Source organism: Papio anubis, chromosome 11 (genome assembly GCF_008728515.1).
Source record: "Papio anubis isolate 15944 chromosome 11, Panubis1.0, whole genome shotgun sequence".
NCBI classification, from domain to species: domain Eukaryota; kingdom Metazoa; phylum Chordata; class Mammalia; order Primates; family Cercopithecidae; genus Papio; species Papio anubis.
In genome coordinates, this window is record NC_044986.1 from 97,704,950 (window position 1) to 97,715,234 (window position 10,285).

Consider the following 10,285-nt stretch of genomic DNA (forward strand, 5'->3'; position numbering starts at 1 on the left):
GGGTTCAAGCGATTCTCCTGCCTCAGACTCCCGAGTACCTGGGATTACAGGCACCCACCACCACACCCGGTTAATTTTATAATTTTAGTAGAGATGGGGTTTCTCCATGTTGGTCGGGCTGGTCTCGAACTCCTGACCTCAGGTGATCTGCCCGCCTCGGCCTCCCAAAATGCTGGGATTACAGGCATGAACCACTGCTCCCAGCCCCTCTTCATGATTTCTAATTGTAGAAAGCAACAAATGAAGATGCAGTAGGGAGCCAAACACACACACACACACACACGTATACACACACAAATACACACATGCACACATTCCTGGTTCAAATTAAACACTCTCAGGTGTTAAGTGTGGAATCAATTTATATTACCTTTTCTCTCAGGAGGATTTTTCAAGTTTCCTCCTCTTAAGGTTCAAAAAAAAAAAAGCTCCCAGGCGTTGGTTACAAAGCAGTCATGAATATTGCTTGCAGTTCTGCGGAGATAAAAGAGCATTTACTCACTGGTGAGTGCTCAACCCACTAACTGGCATCTGTCTGGCAAAGAGAAGAATGATGTGTCATTCAGTAGACTTTGCTTCTCCCAGCTGAATTCTGCTTCCTTTTATTCCTCTACGTGATCTGAGTAAAATAGTAAAGCTCAGAGTTAAGCAGGCCCATATGAACATCATCAGTCTCTTTACGCATGTTTTTCTGTTTTAATTTTTGCTAACTCCTTAGAAATATAAACTTTACTATCTTACTAATGCCTGCTTTTCATCCAAGTATCATAGCTATAATAAATATAATTTCTTGAGCACTTTCTATGGGCCAGACTGGGCTGGGGCATTACCTACATGATCTCATTTAGTTTTTACAGCCACCATTCAGAGAAGATTACACAGCTGGGCACTGTGGCTCATGCCTGTAATCACAGCACTTTGAGGGGTTGAGGTGGATGGATTGCTTGAGCTCAGGAGTTCAATACCAGCCTGGGCAACACGATGAAACCTGTCTTTACCAAAAATACAAAAATGACAGTAGCTGTCATCCCAGCTACTCAGGAGGCTGAGATAGGAGGGTCACTTTAGCCTGGGAGGTTGCAGTGAGCACAGATCATGCCACTGCACTCCAGCCTGGGTGACAAAGCAAAACCCTGTCTCAAAAAAAAAAAAAAAAAAAAAAAGCCAGAGAAGGTCACCCAATCCCCTGGTGAGGCAAGAGGAAATCATATGCACTCTGAGAGCCGATTTGTGCAGTCTCACAGCTAGAAATGAGCAGGGTTGACATTTGAACTCAGGTTCACCTGAATGTCTTTTTTTTTTTTTTCTTTTTTTTCTTTCTTTTTTTTTTTAGAGAGAGAGAGAGGCAGGGTCTTGCTTGGTCACCCAGGCTGGAATGCAGTGGCACAATTATGACTCACTGTCACTGTAACCTCAACCTCATTCCTGGGCTCAAGAAATCCTCCCACCTCAGCCTCCAGAGTAGCTGGGACTATAGGTGCACCACCTTGCCCCGCTAATTTTTAAATTTTTTTTGTAGAGATGGGGTCTCGCTATGCTGCCCAGGCTGGTCTTGAACTCCTGGCCACTGCATTTCTTTTCACTGATTGTCTTGGCTGACAACTTGGTGCTCACTTTGGAGATTAATTCCACTTTGCCCTGTACTATAAACTCAACGTGTAGAGCAAGCCCAGGTCCTCCTGTGCCAGCTGAGTTCCAGCTTGTCCCCAAGCCTCTCAGGGCACTCACCTTTCTTAGTTTCTCTGCCTTCCAACCCAGGCTCTGTTGAGAATAGAGTTTTGCACAAATCCATGCTGTGAGTTCCATGTGAGCTGAGTTCCATGTGAACCTTTGTGCCCCTCTACTAGGTGCCCATTGTGTCCATAGTTGTTGAACTAAGCCTTGGCCTCCTCACCCATGACCTAACCCCTTTCCTAGTCTGTACAGGCTTTTGCCCTCTCACTTGCTGTCAGCCTCTGTCTGTCATCTTCCTGTACAGATCGATCACTGTTAGCTGGGCATGGTGGCTTACACCTCTAATCCCATGTACTTAGGAGTCCAAGGTGGGAGCACTGCTTGAGGGAGGCCAGGAGTTCCACACCAGCCTGGGCAATAGAGTGAGACCCCATCTCTATAAAAAATTAAGAAATTAGCTGGGCATGATGGTGCATAACTGTAGTCCCAGCTACTCGGGAGACTGAGGTGGGAGAACCACTGGAGCCCAAGAGTTCAAGGCTACAATGAGCTATGACTATCTCACTGCACTCCAGCCTGGACAACAGAGCAAGACCCTGTCTCAAAACAAACAAACAAAAAGAGTCGCTGTCCACTTTGGGCTGTTGCTCACCTGCACTGCTAACCCTGTTCCACCCGCAGCAGCCCTATGTCCTTCTCCTCTAAGCCAGTCCATGGCATGGAGGTACAGAAGCCAAGTCGGCTTACACCGTGAGAGTGAATGGGAAGTAGATCCTTCCAGCCACAAGGCTTTGGGTTTTTCAGAGTGGTTAGAATAGGGTAGGCAGATGCTTCCTGCAGCTTCCATGTTGCTTAACAGTTTGCTCCTTTATTCCTTTCCTATGTCCTAGGCACGGTCTAGACTGCTGCCACTGCTCATGGATAAACGCAGATATAAGTGGCATGTGCATAGGGTCACCAGAATGGTAGCATTGAGGATCCTCCCCAGCTCAGAAAACTCTTATAAACACCAAATGATAAACCTGAGGCCAAAAGACAGCCAAAACCAGCCAAGGAATGATACACAAGGCAAGCATTCTCAAGGACACAAAGCTGAGTGTGCTGGGGCTGCCGTTTCGCATCTCACTTCCAGCTTGTCTGGACAGAAGAGCCTCAGAGCTATCAGCTTCCACAGGATGAGAGAGGTTCAAACAAAGAGCGAGAGCGAGTTTGCCAGAGTGTATGACTGCTTCCAGTTTGGGGGCCGGGGTCTTTATTCATTCAGTAATTTTTACCAAGCACTTTTTTTTTTAGAGATCGGCTCTTGCTCTGTCACCAAGGCTGGACTGCAGTGGCACAGTCATGACTCACTGCAGCCTTGGACTCCAGGGCTCAAGCAATCCCCCTGCCTCAGCCTCCCAAGGAACTGGGATTACAGGTGGGTACCACTGTGCCCAGGTAATTTTTGATTTTGGTAGAGACAGGGTGTTGAACTGCTGGCCTCAAGTAATCCTCCCACCTCGGCCTCCCAAAGTGCTGGGATGACAGGTGTGTGAGCCACCATGTCTGGCCTACGCAGGCCCTACTCTAAGTGCTGGGGACCGAGCAGTCAATGAACAAGACCAAGTCCCTGCCCTTAGGGAGTTTATTTATTACTCGAGTAGCAGGAAAGAAATCATAAATACGTTAAAAATAAAATGACCTTTCCTAATACTCACAGATAAATTAGTGTAAGCTTAGAGAGGGCCACATGCCATGAAGAAAATACACAGAGTGGGCCGGGTACGGTGGCTCATGTCTGTAATCCCAGCACTTTGGGAGGCCAAGGCCAAACCTGAGGTCGGGAGTTGGAGACCAGCCTGGACAACATGGTGAAATCCCGTCTCTACTAAAAATACAAAAATTAGCTGGGCATGGTGGCGGGAGCCTGTAGTCCCAGCTACTTGGGAGGCTGAGGCAGAATTGCTTGAACCTGCGAGTTGGAGGTTGCAGTGAGCCGAGATTGTGCCACTGCACTCCAGCCTGGATGACAGAGCAAAACTCCATCAAAAAAAAAAAAGAAAAGAGAAGAAAATACCTAGAGTGACAGGATAGTGAGACTAGGAAGGGAAGGTCCCCCGGGGAGGGGCACTGCAGCCAGGCGTAGGAGGTGGAGGTGTGAAGGAACCAATCATGTGAGACTCTTGGGGGATCATTCCAGGCAGAGGAAACAGCTGGAGATAGCAGAGTGGATCTGTACTAAGAAGGGGCATTTGCGCAGCTCTTGAACAATGCTGGGTACAGATACCTAGAAGAAGAGGCGGGCATTCCCAGGAGAAAGGGGCGAGAGGAGCTGTGACAAGGGAGGGCACACACCAGCAGCAAGTAAAAGAAATCGGTGCAACGTAGGGTGGAGGTGGGCAGTGGCAAGAGCTGTCAGGGAGGGCTCTGGGTCAGCTTACCGGCTGAGATGAGCCACCCAGTGACCCCGAGTCCTCTCCAACCTGCTTCTTAGGAGAAGGCTGATGCTGTCCTATGAAGCAAAGCAGCTACTGTGCATGCTCCGGAGGGAGTTTGGCAAAGCCGGCTGAGGGCCTGAATGTTTCCATTCTAGGGTGGCTTTGTGCAAATATATTCTGAACCCAAAATCAAGATTCTTTGTCCATCAGGTATAAGTACACTTACGCTACAGGATGGACTCTGGAGGCCAATGGAGAACTCTCCTGTACTTGCAGCCTGTGACGCAGTCCTGCTCTCAACACGTGGGTGCTGTCCACCTCCCTGACTCTGCAAAAGAAGCCACTGTCCACCCCTACGCAGGTAGCTCTGCAAGCAAGGTGACTAGAGCAGAGGCAGAAGAGGTTTTCAAGAGGACAAAGCCAGCAGTGGCTCAGTTGTGGAGAGAAGTGAGTCATCGTAGTTAAGTAGCCAGCACGTTGTATGCACTTGCACGGTGTCAGGCCCTGTGCTCTGGGCTTTCATCACCCATATCCCTGCCAGTCATCCTACATAGGATAAAACAAAACGCAGCGTTCTCTAGGTCAAGTTGCTTGTCTGTGGCAAGTCAACTAGGAGGGGACAGAATGAGGGTTTGAATTCAGTAGATCACCTCCTGAGACAACGTACAGAACATCTTCCCCCAAAAGAGGTATGTTCATTAAGATAAGTTCTCTGTCATTTCCCACTTCCTATGTCTTTAGGGGTTTACTTGAAGTTCTGACATTTACTTTTGAAAGTGCAACCACCCTTCTCTTGCCCCATCCCTAGTTTCCCAGGGAGGCTTCTCATGGGTTAGTACTGGCTTGCTGAATGTAGCCCAACACCGCCACCTGGTGTTGAAGGCCCATGACAAGCCCAGTGACCACCACAGACATGGCTGAGACCCAACGGTCATGACCGCTGCTTTAAAGGGTTTTGTATTTTTTTTTGTTCTGACTCCAAAAGAACATGCTTATTGTAAAACATTTAAGTATGCTTGTAAGGAGTAAGTGGAAAAGCCTGCTTGCACAATAGAACGTGACACCTACTCTGCTTTGACCTCCATAGGGATATTTCTCTAATTATTCCTATCCCCAAATTCCATCAAATTGTGTTTGCTTTTGTGATGACAGTATTTTTTTTTTTTTTTTTTTTTTTTTTTTTTTGAGACTGTCTCGCTCTGTCACTCAGGCTGGAATGCAATGGGGCGATCTCGGCTCACTGCAACCTCCACCTCCCAGGTTCAAGCGATTCTTGTGCCTCAGTCTCGTGAGTGGCGGGGACTACAGGCATGCACCGCCACGCCTGGCTAATTTTTGTATTTTCAGTAGAGACAGGGTTTTGCCATGTTGCCCAGTCTGGTCTCAAACCCCTGACCTCAAGTGATCTGCCTGCTTTGGCCTCCCAAAATGCTGTGATTACAGGTGTGAGCTACCATGCCCAGCCTATTATAGTTATGTAGGATAACAGCCTTATTCTTAGGAGAGTCACACTGAAGTGTGCAGGGATACGTCCCACCATGTCTGCAATTGGCTTTCAAATGGTTCAAACAAGAGAGCATACAGAGACAGAGAAAGAGGTAGAGAAATAGGACCACGTTAATCACTGAATCTCAATGAGGAATATATGAGTAGGTGCTCACTGTATAAGTTCTTTCAACTTTTTATACATTTGATATTTTTCAAAATAAGAAGTCACAGCATCACTGTTGAGTGAGGACAGAGGAAAGACAGCTGGAATGTCAAACATCCACACTTAGGAAAGCTGACATGAGTGCCCTTCCATATGAGTGGGACTCCTAGGAGCTGCATGGTGCTAACAAGCAAGCTGAATGATGTGGGATGGATTCCAGCCAAGAACCCCAATGGTAGCATTAAACCTTCTTGGAGATATGCAGTCTTCCCCTGCCTGAGAAGCTCAGCGGCCCCAACCAAACAAAACATGGTAAACTTTACACGGCATTAAATGCAATGCACCAGAGTGATTTGCAGCAAGAACCTCCTATTATGACCACCATCAGTGATTCTTTGGAAGCAGAGAGGATGCAGACAAGGGGGTCCCCATGACGAATGACTGCCAAGGCATCAATGCAAAGGCTTGGCATTTGCTCTGCAGTTTGCGCTGACCTTGTCCCCAGGCACAGTTTTCCTCTTTCCTGGTTCAACTACATGGGAACAGCTCAGTTCCTTCCTCTAGTGCTGGACACAGACACATTTCTCTTCCTAGGTTCTCACCTTCATTCTCTACCAGCAGCTTTTCTAACACTTTTGTGTTTTTACACTAAAGCAGGAAATGCTAGCTCCTAGCAAAGCCCACATGGAAAATAACAATAGGTGAAGAGACTCGATTAAAGTTCCCAAAGTGCTAGTTGATATCTTGTCTTGAGGGGTTAGGGCAGAGGGGAATGGGTGTGTGTGGAAGAAGTAGAATGAAAAGATCTCACCAGGATTGTGGGAACCAGATAGTGCCACCATTTCTGAAGTTAATCGCTCCAGTCATCTGACAAATTCTTCTAGGAGACATGCATTTAACCAAAGTAAATGTTGAAAAAATTTTGCAATTCGTTCACATAATGGAAACCCCACTGAGGAAAGCAGTGAAAAGGATTTTGTAATGAAGCCTCTCTTTCCCCAGATCTGCATCTTTTTGTCCCAGGGCTGCCTGCAGGGCTCCACCATATGACCTCATACCTGTGAGATTTCTTGAAGGCAATTCACACTGTGTTCAAACTGGAAATAGTTTTTTGCACATTTAAAAGAGGACCCTCGGCTGGGCGCGGTGGCTCACACCTGTAATCCCAGCACTTTGGTAGGCCAAGGCGGGTGGATCACCTGAGGTCAGGAGTTCAAGACCAGCCTGACCAACACAGTGAAACTCCATCTCTACAAATCACAAAAATTTAGCTGGGCATAATGGTGGGTACCTGTAATCCTGGCTACTCAGGAGGCTGAGGCAGGAGAATTGCTTGAACCTGGGAGGTGCAGGTGCAATGAGCTGAGATGGTTGCAGTGAGCTTGAACCTCGGAAGCAGAGGTTGCAGTGAGCCCAGGCTGTACTCCAGCCTGGGCAACAGAATGAGACTCCCATCTCAAAAAAAAAAAAAATAAAAAAAAAAAAAAAAAAATATATATATATATATATATATATATATATATATATATAAAATTAGTTTAGACAGCCTACAGTGCTATAGAATTCTTTTATTTCTCCCATCTAGCTGTAATTTTATATCCTTTAACCAATTAATCAATTTCTCCCTATTCCCTCTCCCCTTCCCAGCCTCTAGTAACCACTTTCTATTTCTATGATATCAACTTGTTTAGGTTCTGCATATGAGAAGTATCTGTTCCTGGCTTATTTCACTTAACATAATGTCCTCCAGGGAATGACAGCCTTTCATTTTCTTAATGGCCAAATAGTATTCCATTGTGTATACGTACCACACTTTTATCCATCCACTGATAGACACTCGATTCCCTATCTTGGCTATTGTGAATAGTGCTTGCTGCAATAAACATGGGGTTGCAGATATCTCTTTGACATATGCTTTTCTTTAGATATAGGAAATGCTGCTAATGGAATTGCTGGATCATAGGTCATTCTATTTGTACTGTTTTTTATTTGTTTGTTTAAGACAGTGACTTGCTGTTTCGCCCAGGCTGGAGTGCAGTGGCGTGATCTTAGCCCACTGCAATCTTCGCCTCCCGGCTTCAAGTGATTCTCTTGCCTTAGCCTCCGGAGTAGCTGGGATTACAGGCATGCACCACTGTGCCTGGCCCTATTTGTAGTTTCTTAAGGAAACTCCATACTGCTCTCCATAATGGCTGTACTAGCATCACATTCCCACCAACAGTGATTGAGTTCCCTTTCCTCCAATCCTTGCCAGCATATTTTTCATCTGGTAATAGTCAAAAGTGGAGTTGATATCTCGTGGTTTTGATTTCCATTTCCCTGATTAATGGTATTGAGCATTTTTCATACCACTGTATTTTAGATAGTATCTTTCGAACTCTTGTGCTTGTGAAACAGATACAGACAAGTGGAGCCTGAAACTACTCTGACATTTTAAAAGTGAGCCCTCACCAACCATGGTAGTATTTTCAGTTTATCACTTTAACAGTTTATAAAGGTAATAAAATGTTAAGGCATCAAAATGTGGGGCAAACATGAACTTTAAAAGACTTATTGACAAATATCTTGATTCTCCAACATGTGTTGATTCTTCTAGGTGATGGGGATACATAAGACACAAAAATGACAAAAATCACTGTCCATACATTCTGTTGTCCCAAGATAAAGCCCTTGAACTACTTAAAAGTGTAAGAAACAGTTCATACTAGCACACTTACATACGCTGACCAAATTGGGCAATTAACAGAAGGCACCTTAAAAAAGGAAGCTCATTTATGGGGAAAACAGTGGCATGAAGTACCTGTTCAATCTTAATCTTCCCATCCATTGCAAAGGCAGGCAATTCTTACATCCTAGCCTTTTAAGATGGATATGGGTAGTACAGATGTTCTATTAGTGACACAGCTTAGAATGTGGTAAGTGCCTGGTTCCTGTTCTAAAAGCCAAAAGGGGCTAGCTGGATGTCAAGGCATCTTCTGAACCAGTTTCAGTCCTACCTAGTGAAACCAGGACAATCCCCAACCCCCATGCCTCACCCAATCCTGGCCTTAGAAGCAGGATCACTTCCTACCAGTCCATCTCCCCAAGATTGGCACATCAGAAGCATCATCTCATTTCTCATTGGCTTTACTCCTAAAATGTGTTCCTAAGAGGCTATGATTACTGGTTCAGTTGGTTACCCTTGCTTAGAGACTACATTTCATTAATGCTAACAATTTAGGACAGGTTTGCAGTTAGGTTTTGGTGACCAATTGTAATCTTTTTTAAAAAATGCTACTTGCTGTTCCTTTTCCATCTCTCAAGGTGAGGGGACCAACATCAAAACGAAGAAAAAAAATTCATTAACCCTTTTACATCTTCACAGGTTCGGATTCTGTCCAAAGCCCTTTATAAACATTCACAGTTCACTCAACACATCTGGTGTTGTTTTGAAGAAAACGTCAGTGAAGAAAGAGTGATGGAGGGTGCTTTTAGATGGTCTGAGCCATCAAGAAAGGCAAAGAAAACCCAAAAAAAAGTCTCACTAAGGCTGGTCTCGAACTCGAGCTCAAGCAATCCTTCCACCTTGACCTCCCAAGTGCTAGGATTACAAGGGTAAGCCACTGTACCTGGCCCAGGAAAGGCCTCTTTAAGGAGACTGATAAAGAGGCAGCAAGCTGTACCGATTTCTATCACGAGCTTTCTAGGCAGAAGAAATGCAAACCCGCAAGAGACTGCAGTGATGAAAACGTGGCAATAATCAGGGGCTTGAACGTGCAAGCCATGGTATGAGCTCTGGGTTTTGTTCTGAGTGTGAATCATTGCAGGATTACGTACAGAACGGCCTGGTGTCTACATTTCACTCTGTTGGCTGGAGAATAGATTGTGTATGTGTGAAGGTGGGGTGGAGAGAACCTTGGAAGATCTGAGTAGAAGCAGAAAGGTTAGGAGGTTGTGGCAGGGAGTTGCTTCAATGATCGTGGATTGGACTAGAGAGGTAAACATTAAGGAAACATTTTCAAAGACAGCTTGTGGGTCTTGATGGATTAAATATGGAGTGTAAAAAAAAATAAAGGATGACTTGATTTGGGTTTTGGGCAACTTTAACAATGACAGTGTCAATCACTAGAAAATTGAAAGTCGACAATAATCTAAGCACAAACCATGAGTTCTTTTTGAAGCACATGCCATGTTAAGGAAAGCATCTAAGTGGACTGTTTTTGGGAACTCAGAGAGATCAGGGCTGGAGATAATCTGGATGTAAAGTATAAAGTAGCACACGAATGGGATTTTTAGAGCCAAGAGCCTAGATGAGATCATCCAGGCAGGCTGCACATCAGGGCACTATCAAAGGTCATGATCAGGAAAAGGAGGGTACCGCAAATTAGAGCAGGACCTAAAGAGTCCCAACTTTATGCCACAGTTTTCACTAACATGTTTCAGAGACTATTGAAACACACCGACTGATTAAAATTTTAGCAGTAATCTGTATTTTAAATTTCCTTACTCAAATACAAATTATGCATTCTAAGACTTTCAAAACAGTTCTGAAATAACTGCACAA